This window comes from Chenopodium album, chromosome 16 (assembly GCF_948465745.1).
Source record: "Chenopodium album chromosome 16, dcCheAlbu1.1, whole genome shotgun sequence".
NCBI lineage: Eukaryota > Viridiplantae > Streptophyta > Magnoliopsida > Caryophyllales > Amaranthaceae > Chenopodium > Chenopodium album.
The window spans coordinates 36,416,583-36,435,422 of NC_137849.1; positions in this window are offsets into that span (position 1 = coordinate 36,416,583).

An 18,840-nucleotide genomic window follows, 5' to 3' on the forward strand; every position below is an offset into this window, starting at 1 on the left:
CCAAAGTTAACAAAAATAATGAATTGAATTAAACCAAGAGTTGTAGAGAGAGAAACAAGAGAGAAGTCTAAGCTTAAAACTAAGTAAGAGAGAGAATTAGCTAAAAGAAGAGATAATTGTATCAAACAACTAAAAACGTATTTATACAAAGCTTCTAAAAATCCTAATTAGAAACTAAGTAAAATCGCCGGAATTAAGCTTCAAGACTCGTGCCCGGTCAGGTGAAGCACCGCCCTGCCGGGCCCGCCTTTTTCATCAGGAAGGCTTCTCTTGCGCCCGGTCGGGCGCGAGCTCGGGCGAAGGGCTGCTTGTTCCTTCTTCCGCCCCGCCTGGTCGGGCGTGCCTCAAGGCGAGGATGCCTGACCGGGCAAGGCCACTTGGGCACCACCTTTGGACCTTGATTGGGCTTCAATTTTAAGACCAATTCGGGTTTCCTCTTTGGGGCTTGAATACTCGGTCCATTGCCTTGGCTTCTCATATGTTGAGCCCTTAATCACCGGTTTGATGACTCCAACCGGCCTTGGGCTACGAAAAATGGTCAATAGCTTCCAGTGCTCGTAGTGGCTCTAATAAATCTTGGGAAAAAGCTCCAAATATGCAATTTCCTACATAACATAACCAAAACTCCGAAAACACTAGAAAACACAAATTAGTAATAAAAGTGGCTCTAAAGAGCCAAAAATACTCCTAATTATGACCAAGGGACGGGGGTAAATCACTATATAAAATAGACATATCAAACTCCCCTAAGCCAAACCTTTGCTTGTCCCAAATCAAAGAGCTCATCAATGAACAAATAAAACATGCCTCACCCCAAAATAATCAAAATCAAGAACAACCAATTCAAGGCAAATCTAACAAACATGCTTCAACATCAACCAATCTCATCCATCCAATCACTCATCCTCCCTAACAATTGTCAAATAAAGCAAACCACAAGAGCATATAGAATTCAAGACTAGTGCTCACACACTCGACTCTTATTTATGTGGCGAGTAAAAGATGTACTCGATCGTTCTCCATCCCAACCCCTTTATATGTGAACAATGCCCTCCCAACTCAGACTCGTGTGTTTAAAAAGACATCCACTCAACCTAATATTCTACTCGAAATATGTTAAGTCATTCCTCGCATTGATAGGCAACACTTTCACATTCGCACGACTTTATGCACACGGCCGGAAGGTCTTTAAAGCTTGTAATGTAAGGCTAGGGTAAAGGGTAGGAAATATTTGGGAAAATGTGAGAGAAAAGCAATGCTTAAAGGGAGCCAAATCCTAATGAAATCAAGGTCAAAAATAAATAATGACCAACCATCTCCAACATACTCAACTCCACCAAAAATTCACCAAATAACACTCCAATCATAACAAAAATCTCCAACACTTACAAATTCACTCATAAAATATAACAATGTAACACTTGAGTGAACAAACAAACTTTAAACTTTCAAACTTGATTTTTCTCATTGAAACTCATCATCATTTTCTTTTTCTTTTGATCAACCTTCACTTAGAATATTTGAACATTTAACATTTTTTCTTTTTGCTCTTTTTTTTCTTTTGAAGTTCACTTATTTTTCACTTTTTTTTTCTTGAACTTTTTTTTTTTTTTTTTTCACAAGAAATTCAACTTTCATAATCATAAAAAATAAACCACAATCAAGAACAAATAACTTTTCAATACCACTCCACATTGTGCAAATAATAAGCACACTACAAACTCCCTCACCTCACTCACTAATAGCTCCCCCAAGCCAAGCTTGGGACTAGTAACCAATGGGGAAAAATCGGCTTGTAATGTGGCTAATAAACAACAAAAAGGTCAAGGTAACAACATGGGTAGCAAGAAGGGAACAAATGTATCTAATAACGTCTGAAGGCTACCTACAAGAACAAATGCCTTCGTCCTCCTCAATGTGCATAATAATGAGTCATAAAACACTACTCATAGTTGCAAACCAATACTCAAATTCATTGACATACCAGGAACTAAAACACATTCCTTACCAAATCAACTAGTCAAGCACTGTATTCACAAGAAGTTGGACAAAATTAACGTATGTTAAGACATCCAAGCAATCAAATATCAAATCATGGCTAACCTATCCACAATATTCATCATCATATACCAAGAATAAAAACAATTTTCAAGTATGGGGCACAGGGAAGCATGATTTATCATTCATTGGAACGTATTTTTGCACTTTTTTCAATTTTTTTTTTGTATTTTTCATTTTTTCAAAGCGATAAAAATCTATACTAGTGTAGGCGTCGTTCGAAGTGCGCCTACGTTAAAGCAAGTTGTGAATATGCTTGGCACTCATAGGAAGTGGGAATTGACGTATACAATTAGGGACAAATAAAGTAGGGAGCTGCCAACATGTTTTTTAAGGAATTTGTAAACCGTTCACGGATCATAAAAGGCAATCACGAATAAAGGGACAACGATAAGCAACAACGATTGACCCGTGAAGGTTACACCCCATTCATAATCCATGAGATTACTAACTCCATATGGTTTGGAACCACGAAAGGAGGATCAGGGATGATGGTACGAAGTTGGAGTCACATTCGCCCGTATTAGCCTCTACTCGATTCTTATAGTGAAAAGTGATTCCTGCGATCTCAAAGGCATGCAAACAAAGATTTAATTTGCTCCAAACTATTATTAGGCTAAATTGGTTTAATATTAATGCAACATATAATTCTAAAACATTAGTGATCACTTAATTTAATAACAAGATTAAAAAGGAACCTAAACCGGTCGTCCAAATTATCTTATTAGGCGTGATTTTCAATTACATATTCCCTTTAAACATGCAATATTGTGATCATAAATAATAGAACAAACATAATATTGGAAGCAATTTAACAATAAATCCAACAATATAAAATCGTTTAAAAAAAAAATAGAAATAAAAGGAACATGATTCCTTACTTTGATTTTGCTTGCTTGCAACTATAAAACAATAAACGAGTTAGTAACTTCAAGGAAATAATAAAACAATAATTAAAATTAAAATTAAATAGAGTTGATTTGGGGCCAAACCCTCAAACAGTTCTACCTTTCACGCCTTGGTTTAAGGACAGAACCTCAGGTAAAGTATGGACTCCTTGGAGTGCTTAAGGAATGCATTTTGGAAGAATAAGGTAGGCTAGTGTTTAGGGTAGAGCATAGAAGAGAGAAGAGAATGTTGATTGATGCCCCGAACAACAAAAATAAGGGGGAATTTATAGAGAAAAAGCTGAGGGAACACACGGAACCCTAAAAAGATAAAGACCCTAAAAAATAAAGCCGCGACACGTCAGTAGCATGCCGCGACACGGTACACTTTAGTGTGACGCGGGATAATTTGGTGTGATGCGGGACAGATTACAGACTACAGAAGATAAAACGCGTTTCGTTTAGGGATTACGCGGAGAAGACACGGAGCAATCCCGTGTCACGGCATATGTACCGTGGCACGGGGAAATATGCCGTGGCGCGGCAACATTTCCCGTGACGCTGCACAGTTTGCCGTGACGCGGCGGATCCTGCTTCCATTTTTACGTCTTGATACATTTTAACCCTAATTACGCTCAGCATTTTTAAGTGTCGTTTCATAATTTCGGGCTATTTAGGTTTATTATTTATTATTTGGGCTAAAATAATAAATAATATGAAATGAATAAAAGGTTTGGGACAAAATAAAAATTGGATTATGCTTTGACTAAACATTAGGACTGATTTTATGAATTGAGTTTGATTGAATATGAATTTTAAGAACTCCCGGGATTAAATACTCAACCTGACCAATAATGGCGATGAAAAGTTGTTCATCATCGGGTTTGGTTTCGGGGAGACATTTTTAGGTGTCTACAACTAGAAAGCAATAAAGCTATACTAAACACACCAAAAATAAAAGAAAAAGAAGAAGAAAGATACCAATATCCAAAAATCTCCCCCAAGCCAAGATCAGACAATGTCCTCATTGTCTCGGGAACTAGCCCAGCACGGCTAATCCTCATTATCATCATCCATCGTGCCAAATCCTCCGCCGCTACCACCTGCGCCACCAGAAGAGCTACCACCAATATAGTTAGGTTAAAAACTTCCCCCTGGACCCCTAAAAAGAATTTCCTGGCCATACCCATGGAAGGAGGAGTAATCAGTGTAAATGCCATGGGCGGAGGGATCTATATATCCCTGGGGTGGTGGCTGAAACCAATCAGGGTGAATAGTATCGTCGGAATAGAGCCCCGACGAGCATAGTCATCATACATAGGTTACAGGGCTCTACCCTGGTTCCTCTGAAGGTACCCTAATCGTGTGTCTAGTGAGCCAACCATCCTCCTAAGGTCTCCGTGGGTCTGCTCAATACGACCTATGGCTTGACCTATAATCTGCAAGTCCCAAACGGTCTCAGAATCATGCCTAGGGGGTGGTGGAGGTATATGGGGTGGTGATGGCACTACCATGGGCTCAGGCTGTGGCACATGGGGTGGTGGTACTCGTCCCTGGGCATGGGTAACTAAGATGTCATAAGTGTAGGACTCTTGCCCAGGGGGAAAGGCGGTTAACTCGGGGTTAGGAAGGGAAAAGACACGCAATGGTTGGTCCGTTCCTATCCTAACACACCAATGGAGGATTTGTTGCCGGTCCAACTCTATCCAATCCAAACTCTGTAGGTACCCAGTGGTCATAAAAGTGTCCCCCCCCCCCTCCACAGTAGTGAAACCCTCAGCCCTAGCTTCACTAAACCCGGCTTTCTTAACTGCTATCCTAGTGATAAGGCCTCCTAATCGGATAGGGGTCCTAGTGGTGGTATTAGCGGTGGAATGTCTACTCAAATGGTTGATGATATACCTACCTATGTTCAATTTACCAAACCCAAACACATAGTGTCCTATGATAGCTAGTTCGTTAGTTTGTGCGTTGTGCGGTTCATACCTACCTAGAAAACAAGCGCCCGAAAATCTTTGAAAGATTTTAGGGACGGGATGGTGAATAGGTCGGGCACTAGCATGTTGGGCATTTGGGGCCGGTAAACCAGTTAGAACACAATAAATATCCTCTATTTTATATTCCTTATGCCAAGTGGTGGGGAGTTCATATTCCAAATCAAATAATTTGCAAAATTCAATATAAGTTAAACTAATATTTCTATTGTTCAACCTAAAATGCAAATTAAGACCATTTCTAGAGTTAACAACATTCAAAGAAGAAAAAAATTCACATGTTAATTCATGATATGTAGGATAGTGCATATCAACATTTCGCATGCCAATATCATTCATGAATCTCCTAACATGCTCATATAATCCTAGAGACTCAAGAGAGGGTCGGTAAAGCCACCGAGAAGGAATTACCTCACGCTCGTAGAGCTTGATGAGCCGTTCCCATTGGGTTTGTGTTGTAATTCGGATCATCGGCCACTCCTCGAGTTGTAATTCCGGATCATAGGCTTGGCTTGAGCTTGAACCACGCCCCCTTGAGTTCTTGACCTCTTTGATGCCATTTTAGAGTTTGGGTTTTGGAAAAATCTGTTCAAAATCGAACAAAAGTGGTATAGAGATGAAGAGGATGAAGAGAAGTGAAAGAATATGTAAAAGTTTTTGGATTTGGGTGAGAAATGGAGAGGAGATCTTAGAGAGAAGGTAGAGGAAATTTGAGTTTAAGAGAGAGAAAGTATGGAGTTTGAGAAATAATGGAGGATTAATGAAGAAAAAGGAAGGAGGAAGAAGAAAAGAAAAGGAGATTCGGCTGGTAGTGTTTTCGCGCCCGGTCGGGCGGCTGCTCGCCCGGTCGGGCGATCTAAATTTGAGATTCTCGCGGCTCTCGCGCTTTGTTGGGCGCCAGCTCGCCCGATCGGGTGAACCTTATCCTTTTAAATTCTTCGTCTCTTGCGCCCAGTCAGGCGATCGAAATGTCTGTACACGTCAACTCTCGCGCCCGATCGGGCGTGCCTTCGTCTGGTCGGGCGAAAATCTTCCTTTTATCAGACCTCTCCCTTCGCCTGGTCGAGCGAATTTCTTCTTTTTGGACTCTCCTCTCACGCCTAGTCGGGCGGAGATTCGCCTGGTCGGGTGGTGCGCTACAACACTTAGGAGTTCGATTCTTACTTTTCTTCTCTTCAAATTTGGCTAACTCTTTTCCTCCAAACCTGTACAAAAAGTCTAAAACTCATTAATTACCCTCTACTCTCCTCTCACAAGAAAAAGAAAGAAAGAAACTAATCTAAAAAGCAAGAAAATACGGGTTGCCTCCCGCAAAGAGCTAGTTTATCTAGGTCCCGCACGACCCTCTTACCACATGTCAATCAAGATGAAACAGAATCGATTAGGTGAAGTAGTTCAACCGCACCAATCGTAGCCCCTTCATGGTATAACTTAAGTCATTGACCATTTACCTTGAACTCACTACCATGCTCATCGATCAATTCCACAGAACCAAATTTATTTGCCCTTTTGACAGTAAAAGAACCCGACCACCTTGACTTTAACTTTCCCGGGAAAAGTTTAAGTTTAGAGTTGAACAACAAAACCTTGTCACCCTCCTTGAACTCTCTCGGAAGGATCATCTTGTCGTGTTATCTCTTGGTCTTCTCCTTGTAGACACTATCATAGGCCATCAACCTATACTCATCTAATTGGTTGAGTTGTAGAAGCCTTTTTTCTCCGCTAGCTTAGCATCCAAATTGAGCTCTTTAATAGCCCAATATTCCTTGTACTCCAATTCCACCGGGAGGTGACATGCTTTACCATACACAAGTCTATAGGGAGTACTACCAATTGGGGTCTTAAATGAGGTTCTATACGCCCAAAGGGTATCATCCAACTTATCACTCCAATCTTTCCTAGATTTTGCTACCACCTTCTTTAGAATTGCCTTAATCTCACGGTTAGAAACTTCGACTTGGCCACTAGTTTGGGGATGGTAGGCTAAACCTGTCCTATGGTATACACCATACTTCTTGAGGAGGGTATCTAACTTCCGCTCATGAAAGTGAGATCCTCCATCACTAATTATCGCTCTAGGTACTCCAAATCTGGGAAAGATGGTTTTCTTGAAAAGCCTATGGACCACCTTGGCATCATTGGTAGGTGTGGCAATAGCTTCAACCCACTTAGATACATAATCAAAGACGACAAGTATATAACAATTCCCCCTTGAAGAAGGAAACGGTTCCATGTAATCAACACCCTAAACATCAAAAATTTCAACTTCCAATATTCCCGTTGGAGGCATCTCATGCCACCGCGAGATGTTGCCAGTCCTCTGGCTAGAGTCACAAGCCTGAACAAAAGTGTTAGCATCCTTGAAATAATGGGCCAGTAAAAACCCGACTCATTGATCTTTTCCACCGTTTTGGTGGGACCATGATGTCCTCCATAAGGTGAGTTGTGGAAACTAGTAAGAATGCCGTGAACTTCCCATTCGAAAACACACCTGCAAAATAATCCATCTGCACACTCACGAAACAAAAAAGGATCATCCCAAAAATAATGTTTAACATCATAAAGGAACTTATTTTTCTGTTGGTAGGACAAGTTAGGAGGTAGAGTACTACCCACCAAATAATTAGCATAATCAACATACCAAGGGTGTTGCTCTACAACTGCATACAAGTGGTCATCAGGGAAAGAATCATCTATAGGAAGAGAATCCTTACCCTCATCATACCTGATACATGATAAGTGGTCTGCCACAACGTTCTCTGCACCTTTCATATCCTTAATTTCCACATCAAAATCTTAAAGCAAGATAACCCAACGGAGGAGCCTAGGCTTTGATTCCGCCTTGGCTATCAAGTACTTCAAAGCTGCATGGTCAGTAAAAACAATAACTTTATAACCAACTAAATATGATCTAAATTTTTCTAAAGCATAAATCACAGCAAGAAACTCCTTCTCTGTGGTGGCATAGTTGACTTGGGCTTCATCCAAAGTTTTACTTGCATAATAAATAGCATGCAAAACTTTGTTCTTTCTTTGTCCTAGCATGGCTGCTAATGCAAAATCACTTGCATCACACATAATCTCGAAAAGGAAGATTCCAATCGGGAGCACATATGATGGGTGTCGATATCAAAGCCTGCTTAATCCTGTTGAAAGCCTCAAGACACTTGTCAGTAAAATCAAATGGGGCATCCTTGAGTAAAATCTGAGTTAGTGGTTTAACAATTTTAGAAAAATCTTTGATAAAGCGACGATAAAACCTCGCATGACCTAAGAAACTTATAACCCCCCCTAACATTAACTGGAGGAGGTAATTTCTCAATCATAGAAAGCTTAGCTTTATCTACCTGTATACCCTTATTAGATACAATATGACCAAGAACTACTCCCTCTGTTGTTAGTTTGGGAGAATAGGGCATCAACCGTTCGATAACCCTTGTAAAATTAACAACATCAAAAATTAAGGTGGGCTAAGGCTCTAACATATGGTTTTCTTGCGGGTGTCTATCGATCCTCCAATAAAACTATCAAACACATTGTCATCAGGTAACACATACCAATTTTTGCAGCAAGGAGACCTTCTATTTCCAAATGGAAAAATGAAAATTAAAAATCAAACCTTTGCACTTTCTTCCCTTAAAAATTCAACTTTTTGTTTATCCCATAAAAATCTAACCTTTATCCCCTATTTTCATCTAAAGATCCATTACCTTTTGGTGACCAAATTTTAAAATTAAGTAATATGCCACGTGTCAGCTTTTAAAAGGTCTATCTTTTTAATAATTATTAAAAAAAATTAAAAGAAAAAACTCAAAGCCCCCAGCCGTCGATTAGCCCTTCTCCTGTGACATCGATCAAGGCCGAGAATTCTCCCGATCGCCACCCCCACTTCTCTTTCTCCGGTGACATCAATCCCCTTCCCCTCCTCATCACCACCTCTCCTTCCTTGGCAACCCAACCCAACCTCGAATCCTAACAACCACTCGAAACCCCAATTCTCTCTCCTCTAAAACTCAAAAGGGGTATGGTTACATCACATGCGGCAGTGGGTGGGGCTATGGTGGTAGCCATGGAAGGGGGTAGCCATGGTAGGAGGAAAGAGATTAAGAATAATTTTTTTTAACCTATTTAACAGTTATAGGTCAAATGGATCTTTAGATGAAGATAGAGGGTAAAGGTTGGATTTTTATGCAATAAACAAAAGGTTGGATTTCTAAGGAAAGAAAGTGCAAACGTTGGATTTTTAATTTTCATTTTTCCTTTTCAAATTTATCAATATAATTTTACAAAGAATAACCCCCTGTACTAACTTACTACTCCCTCCGTCTCATAATTATAAGCAAATATACTATTTTGGGTGTCCCAAAATGTTCCTCCTATTACTAAAAGTAACACTCAATCATTACTTACTTTTTAGCTTTTCCATACAAATTACATACATACCTAAAAAATCGTTACTTATTTTTTCTCTTTTTCATACAAAATACACAGATACCTAAAAAATCATTACTTAATTTTAAATTTTTTCATATAATATTCTCTACTTTTTGTAATCCCCATGCAACATTCTTCACTTTTTAACTTTTCCATATAATATTCCTCTACTTTTTCCATCCTATTTAAAAACTGTACTTTTTAGAGTTATTTGCCTGTAATTATGGGACTGAGGGAGTAATAAAGTGTTTTATATATTGGATTCCGTTTTCATCTTTAGATCTTGCGGTCAAATCAATAACAAAATCATCACCTTTGTTTCTGAAAGTTCGATTCACTTACTATTCATATATGTGGTCAAAATAAAACAACTTTGACCACATTCTACGATAAATCTATATAATAGAAATAAATTAGCATTTGGTATTTTATTAGATTCCACTTATTATTAAATTTCCAAATATGAACTTTTTATGACTTTCACTAATACATCGCCGAAGATATTCATGGTCAAATATGTTCATTGGAGACCGCGCAGATGCAAAGTGAGTCAAACTTTTAGGAACGAAAAGGGAGTATTTCCTTATAGCCAAGTAATTAGAAATCCGATTATATGCCTTCTCAGTCATGTACAATGATGCAAGATTTACTTTACAATCGCTATCTTTATTACAAAGATAAAATTTAAAACATTTACTGCATTTTATTCCAATGCATAGGATTAGTCTTATTGAAAGTAGGAAATCTATATCTATATCGATCTATACTTAGTATTTAAAAACACAAACCATCATCAGCATTATGCCACATGTAAATTTTATTTTTCACCAGTGCCATATGTCACCTCATTTAACCTTTCATTATTTAATCCCCTTTCTCTTATTAAAAAAAAAACACTAGCTTTAATTCAATACATGTATGAATGTTGTTTGGTTCACTTTCCCCCAACTTAATATCTTCTACAATTACATTCAATTTTTACCCCTTCTTCTCCTTTATAAACTATTCATTTTCCAATTAAAACATATTATAAAATATAAATTTATATTGTATACCTATAAATAAACAACCCGTGCATTGTACGGGCCAGAAGACTAGTTACAATTTAGGTAGCATACCCTTGAGATTTGGTGTAGACCAAATCAGAAGAGTTTCTTGGAGATTTGAGGTGCCATTTCCATCTTTCATTTCCACGATCATTTTCATCATATCAGTATTTGCATATTACCAGCTTGTTCGGCAAGCTTTCATTCCAGAGCCTTCACTTGTTCGATCTTCCATTTATAAGAATAATTTTATAGCAACTTTGGAAATTGGTGCTAGAATTACCAAATTTCCACACACTCAAAGAGAATTTGAGAATTTGAAGAGTTAATAAATCAAAATCTTCATTCTAGCAGTTCAACAAACACATGAGTACATGTAGGGAATATTTCAAGCATTAACCCCAAGCTTGAACCCCACTGTGATCATACACTTAAGCATGGCGGCGTCCAAAGGGAAGGAAGCTAGAGCAAAAGAGTCGCCAACAAGTTTTAGGAACTTGTAAACCGTTCACAAGGTGAAGATTACACCCCTTAACGATCCATGAGACCGTCAACTCCAAAAGGTCTTGAACCAAATAGGGTTCGGGGATGAAGGTACAAATCCAACCTAAAAGAGATTGAACCTGCCCTAAATAGGCCTCTACTTTATTCTTCTCGTATTCATGTGCGCTTTCTGACTAACATGCAATCAATAGGTTAACCCTAAACCTGTTTATCTATGTTGGTTGAATTTAATGCACAAATAAAACTATTATTGTCGATCACTTGAATTATAACCATATTATCCCTAAACAAGATTATTAATTATCTTATTAACCGTGATTACAAGTACAAATTCCCTTTAAACATGCATAAAAGACGTGATCAAGCAATAACAATAAATAAGCATCAAGCAACATGGTAATCATAAATCATAATTATAAAAACAATAATTATAATAATAATAATCATGTTAAAGCATAATATTATTAGCAAGATCCTAGGCATGATACTAACAAGATTAATAACAAACCCTAGCATGTCACTAAACAATAAAAATCAAAGCTTAAAACCTAACATGATACTAACATGCTATTAGAAAAGAGTAAAAGACACCCTAAACATGATACTAGAAAGCAATAATAACATCCTAAGCATGATACTAGGAATTAAACAAATTTAAACATGCTTTCTACAAGAATAGATCAATAAGACTACATACTTTGATGCCTCGTATCTCTTTCTAATAACAAAATACACGCGTTAGTAACTTTAAGGAAAATAAAATCAAACAATCAAATTATATAATTGAAATAGAGATTAGGGACCAAACCCTCAGAAATTATAACCTTTCACGTCTAGGGCGAAGGCAACTTCGAACTTGGCTAGGTATGTCTAGATCTAATGAATGAGGAATTTTGTGAGAGGGAAGGTTTAGAAAAAGAATAGAGAGAGAGAAAGCTTCTAGCTTTTAGAGAGAGAAAGAGAGAGATGATGATTGTTGATTGTAGATTGTAGATGATTGAAAAAAGGGAGATATGACCACTATTTATAGGAAAAAAGAGAGTCGAAGAATAAGAAAAGAATCCGAATTCGAATCGAAATAAAACTCGTCGGTAGCAGTTTTTGCGAATTTTGTTTTTATCATAACTTTTGATCTAGAAGTCTAAATAAGTCATATAATATGTCGTTGGAAATCTCTTGAAGTCTAATTTCCAATAAAATTGGAATCAGATTAAAATATTTTGTAGAAAAAAAGATATGACCGAAATAGTGGAACGGTGTCAGTTTTGGATAGAGTTTCGTATTCCTTTCATATCTTTTTCGTTATAGCTCGGAATCAATATTATAATATATCATTGGAAATATAATTTCAAGATCTATCCAACCATATAATATTTGGATAAAAATTATGAGGCACGAAAATAATATCTGACTGTCTTTGAACATCTTTAAATTCGAATAGAATTATGACTTAAAAAAGGAAAGTTTTAAAAAAGGAAAGTTTTTATTCAATTTCAAACTCTTTGATTTTATCTTTTCAAAAAGGATAATTAAGATCTTTTAGAATCTTATGAAAGCTTCTAATTAATCCTAACTAGTTTAGGAATAAGATTAAACCTTTGGACCCTCCACATGATCATTGGGCCGTAGATAAAATCCGGTTTGAGCCCAGTTTAGTATTTTGTCCTTAACTTCCTCATTATTTATCGGAATTGGGCTTATAATATATCGTTGGAAAGGTCTTTTCAACCCCATCCAACTACACTATTATTGGACCCATATCATGGACCAAACTAAACTGGACTGCACGTTTTCATAAATAGAGTAAGAAAAGAAATATTTTCTAAAACAGAAAGAAGAGATATTTTAATAAAAACATCCTCATCACTAGACTTTTCACACTTTCACTTTTTTTTATAATCAAATGACGTGAAAGGTATTCATCACTGGGTTTGGTTTTGTGAAGACACATTTGGGTGTCTACAGAAGCCCCCACTTTGACTGAGTTTGGAGAAACGCAAGTTTCGAAAACAAAAGTCAAAGTATCGATAGGGATGGAGAAAGATTCAGAACGTTCTGCGATCCTAAATCATTCTTGTAACGCCGATACCTGGAAACTAGCATTAGTTAAATCAGATAAAGAGTTAAAAAACGCGTATCGTGCACCATCGAGCACACGTCTCTGAAGTAACCGATTTGTTGCATTTTGTTTTGACGACCTTCCACAAGCTAGAGAACGTCATCCCGCCGTTGTTGATGTTGTGGTCGTGCTTCGTCACCGTTGATGTTCACTCGTCTCTGAACAAAAGAGCTTCTTTTTGAGGAATGTTCACTCGTCTCTGAACAATGGAGCTTTTAGAGGGATGTTCACTCGTCTCTGAATAATGGAGCTTTGATAGGATGCCCACGCATCTTTGAGAAAAAGAGCTTTGATATGATGCCCACGCGTCTCTGAGCAAAAGAGCTTGAATAGGATGCCCACGCGTCTCTGAGAAAATGAGCTTGAAAAGAAATGTCCACGCGTCTCTGAACAAAAGAGCTTGAAAAGAAATGTCCACGCGTCTCTGAACAAAAGAGCTTTGAATGAAATGTCCACGCGTCTCTGAACAAAAGAGCTTTGAATGAAATGTCCACGCGTCTCTGAACAATAGAGCTTTGAAAGAAATGTCCATGAGTCTCTGAACAAAAGAGCTTGAAAGAAATGTCCACGCGTCTTTGAACAAAAGATCTTTGAATGAAATGTCCACGCGTCTCTGAACAATAGAGCTTTGATACTTGATTGTTTGTTGCGATAATATTCCGAAGAAAACTTCTGAAGACCAACGCTTGTCGATCTTTAAAGCTCGCTTTGAACTTTGCTTCCGCTATGCCAGTACGTCGGCGCTTTTGCTGCTTGTGAACCATTATGTCGGTGCCTCTATTGTTTATGAACCAGTATGTCGGTGTCTTACGATGAGCCAATGTTTAGGCGCTTTAAGCTAAGTGAGACGATCTTTCGTCAGGTCAATCACTTATTGCGATTGTAATCAAGCCGACTACTTAATCATGTCAAATTGCTTATAGGGGCTAACTGGCGTACCAAGGAACCCGAAATTGCTGAAAGAGGTTGAAATAATTACTCTGAGTGGTTGAGCTTTCTGTCGCCGCTGCAATGCCTCTGGCGCCGCGATTTGGCTCTGTCGCTAGACACTGGAATCTAGCGCCAGGCGCTGAAATCTGTTGCTAGACGCTAGATGTTGTCGTCTGGCGCTGGAGTAGGGTCTTCCCTATTCTACTCTTGCTGCCGCTGGGATGCACCTGTATTTATCTTTGACTATAGGACTTTGCTAATTTCTTTAATTATTTTAGGGTTGACCTAAGGTTTAATGTCGCTTGACTCATTGACTTGACACGACTCAAGGTATAAACTTGACTCGCTGTGATTGACTCGAGGTTGACTCGACTCGAAGTGAAATGACACGTGTGACTCATGACCCGTGTGTGCATTGTATTGCGAAAAGCAAAAATTTTCCGTCATTTTTGTGGAGGGTACCGAATTTCTCCCGAAAAAGAAAGACACAAAAAAGAAAGAAGTTTTTGATGGTGCATGTTGAATGAGCTTAGTCAAATGTATGCGCCCACGTTGTATCTCATAGTTGTAGGGAATATTTCAAGCATTATGATAACCCCAAACTTGAACCCCACTGTGATCATACACTAAAGTACGGTGGCGTTCCAAAGGGAAAGAAAAAGAGCAAAAAGAGTCGCCAACAAGTTTTAGGAACTTGTAAACCCAAAAGACAATCCAAAAGGACCATCAACTACTCCATAAGGTCTTGAACCAAATAGGGTCCGGAGATGAAGGTACGAATCCAATCTACAAAAGAAAGGACCCGCCCTATAAAATAGGCCTCTACTTTGTTCTGCTCGTATTCATGTGCGCTTTTCGAATAACATACAAACATTATATTAAACCTACCCTGTTAATCTATGTTGGTTGAGATATTAATGCACAAATAAAACTATTATTGGCGATCACTTGAGTTAAAATCACTTTAGCCTAAACCAAAATTATTAATTATCTTATTAAGCGTGATTTCAAGTACAAATTCCCTTTAACAATCATAAAAGGTGTGATCAAGCAATAACAATAAAATATAAATAATATCAAGCAACATAATAATAATAATCAAAATAACAATAATGATAATAGCATGATATAATAAAGCTTAAATATAATAGCAAGATCCTAGGCATGATACTAACAAGATTAATAACAAATCCTAGCATGTCACTAAACAATAAAGATCAAAGCTTTAAACCTAACATGGTACTAATATGATATTAGAAAGAAGTAAAAGCACCCTAAACATGATACTAGAAAGCATTAAATAACATCCTAACATGATACTAGGAATCATAAAACAATAATAAACATGCTTTCTACATTGAAAGAGAGTAATAAGATTACATACTTTGAAGCCTCGTACCTCTTTCTAATAACAAAATACACAAGTTAGTAAACTTCAATGAAAATAATAAAGAATAATTAAAGAATTAAAGAATAATCAAATTAAATAAAGTTTAGACTAGATTTGGACCAAACCCTCAGAAAATATCAACCTTGCACGTCTAGGGCGAAGGCAACTTCGAACTTGGCTAAGAGACTCAAGATCTTGTGAATGCGGAATATTGTATTTTGTACAAAGTTTGGTTTAGAAATAGGGAGAAAGAAAAGAATTAAGTAATTCTTGAGAGGGAATAGAGAGAATTAAGGAAGAATTGATGAGAGATCATGAATAAAAACGGAGGTCGAGGACCCTATTTATAAGGAAAAATAGTCCGAAAAATCATAGAATTTGATAAGGAATAAAACTCCACTCTGTCGCTAACAAACCGACCTTGTCGCCAGAAATTTATCCTGTCGCCAGGCGACAGAGTCTGTCGCGAGGCGACAAGCCTGTCGTTTGGCGACAGAGACAGTTTTTGCGGATTTTGTTTTTATCATATCTTTTGATCTAGAAGTCCAAATAAGTCATATAATATGTCGTTGGAAAGCTCTTGAAGTCTACTTTCTAAAGCAATTGGAATCAGATTAAAATCTTTTGTAGATAAAAAGATATGACCGAAATAGTGAAAGGGTATCAGTTTTGGATAGAGTTTCGTATATCTTTAATATCTTTTTCGTTATAGCTCGGATTTAATATTATAATATATCATTGGAAAGATAATTTCAAGATCTATCCAACCATATAAAATTTGGACAAAAAAAATATGAGGCACGAAAATAATATCTGACTATTTTTGAACATCTTTAAATTCGAATAGAATTAGGAAAGTTTTTAAAAAAGGAAAGTTTATATTCAAATCAAATTCCATAATCTTATCTTTTCAAAAAAGGATAATTAAGATATTTTAGAAACTTATAGAAGATTCTAATCAATCCTAATTAGTTTAGGAATAGGATTAAACCTTTGGACCCTCCTCATGATCATTGGGTCGTAGGTAAAATCCGGTTTGGACCCAGTTTAGTATTTTGGCCATAACTTCCTCATTATTCATCGGAATTGGGCTTATAATATATCGTTGGAAAGGTCTTTTCAAGCCCCATCCAACTACACCATTATTGGACCCTTATCATGGACCAAAATAAACTGAATTGGACGTTTTCAAATAAATAAAGTCATTTTCAAAAACAGAGAGAAAAGAATTTAATTAAAACTAAACCGCAACACTTGGCTTTCAAATCACTTTCACCTAATTCGATAATAACACAACGTGCAAGGCATTCATCACTGGGTTTGGTTTTGGGGAGACACAAATGGGTGTCTACAATAGTACAAGGATTGTAACATCTTAGACTATCCTAGTTGACTTGATAATGAAAGTATTTAGGTAGCTTAGGCGCGGAGGCTAAGTACTTCATACTTTGTGATGCAATGATAATTGATCTTGATTTTCACATGACAAGGCATGCTTCAGCGTTGTGTTAAGATTTCATGACAAAGGGTTCCTAAAGGTAGGATTATTTAGTCATGTATCTGTGATGTGTGTGATAGTGACACTAAAGTTAGGCTGCAAGGGCTAAGTGTGTGGAAAAATATATTGAAAAGAGTCAAATGGTGGTGACTCTTAGGCTAGGTAGGCTAATAATGTAAGGATCAAGCCCCCAAGTCTAGCTCTAAATAGATAGGGATGAGCATAGGAGATCCTTTGATATGATCATGGTGTGAGTGTGTGAATGTGAATATGAATGCATTTTTATTACGGCCGCACCCCAATGTGAGGTTGCCTACGTATCCATTAGGAATCAGGCCGAACGTAGCTCTAGCCGAACCTCGCACAAGTGTGTATTCCTCAAAGAGGTCTTTTGAGGGTTGTAATGTGGTTAGGCTAAAGGTTATAGAAGAAAGGGATAAAGGCTGAAGAACCTAGATAAGCCCCCAAGGTGTGCAACCTTGCATTTGGATCCTTGTATTTTTATGCTTGAGTTTTCTCAATTTTAAATCTTTTATATTTTTGCTCTCTTTTTTTTTTTTTTTTTTTTTTTTTTGCTTTTGCATTTTTTTATTTTGAACCTTTTTGATAAGTGTGGGCAATCCCGATCATACGGTCTATCACTCACTTGGCATTCATGTTTCTTAGACACGGTACCTAGCATTCGATAAGAGACGCAATCTGAGACGTGTTCATATTAAAGACATGTTCATGTCAATGACATTGGAACACTTGCCCTTTTGTACACTTTTATTACTTTTGCTATTTTATTTATTTTGATCTTTTGAAATCACTCAAGATTTTTAAAATTGCATAAATTGCACACTGTCCCATCCCAAGGTTAAGTAGATGTGGGTCGAAGAAAGAAAGGTCTATCGTTAGACGAGGCTCAAAGTGGTTTATCAGAAAAAGGATTGTATATTTGAAAGGGTGAGAGGTGATATGATGTGGCTACAAGGGGGTGCCTCAAATCATTGGTATACCTTATGCTTAGTTCGACATGGTTTTTTTTTTTTTTTTTTTTTTTTTTTTTTTTTTTTTTTTTTTTTTAATCCAATGCAATGCAATGATCATATGCAAGAAGAAGAAATGCTCATTTTATTTTAAAAGTGAAGGGTAAAAAAATCAAACTCTAAGAAATAAACCTAAGGAGGATGTAGGGTACCTATGCTAGACTTGTTGGGGAAGGGTTTGAAAAAAGAAGAAGAAAGCATGAAATCTTGGTGAGAAGCTTGCCTTGTGCATTTGTTTCATCATTTCATACCCTTTTTTTTTTGTTTGTCAATCACATGACTCAAACTCGATTCAACATGTATGGATGGGAAAAAAGTGTAGTAAGGTGAATGATGTATGAAGGAAGCATGTAAGATGAAAGTGGTGTAGAAAGTGTGAAAGAAGAAAAGTGTAAGATATTTAATGTATGGAGAAGTGATGTGAAAGAATGTGGAAAGCTATAGAAATTTTTGGAATAGGACGGACCCCCAACTCAAATGACGGAAAGGATGACTCATGCATGAACCTAAGACATGGTCATGGTGACATATACAAAGTGTGTGCTAAGACTAGCGAGTGTAGGTGACATGTTAAGACTTGTGTCATGACCATGCGGCTAGACTATGTGACTAGACTCAAGCAAAGACTAAGTTAAGACTTCATGTATGTGCACTAAACTGGACATGTTGTAGTATTTTAGTCATAACTTTTGATTTGTGAATCCGAATTGGACGAAACCAACAGAAAATGAAAGATAAAACTCGGGGCTACAGATCCATAGGTTGAACAACTCGTAACTATTCCTAGAACTCCGACAATGACCAAAATAAGTTGACGTTTGTGCAGTATACGGGAATAAAAATCCGGGTTGACTTAAAGAAACTATGACTCGATTTTAGACATATTTATTAGCCAAATTAATTAACTAATTAATTAAGCAAAGTCTTTTAGTCCTTGGTTAGTTTATTT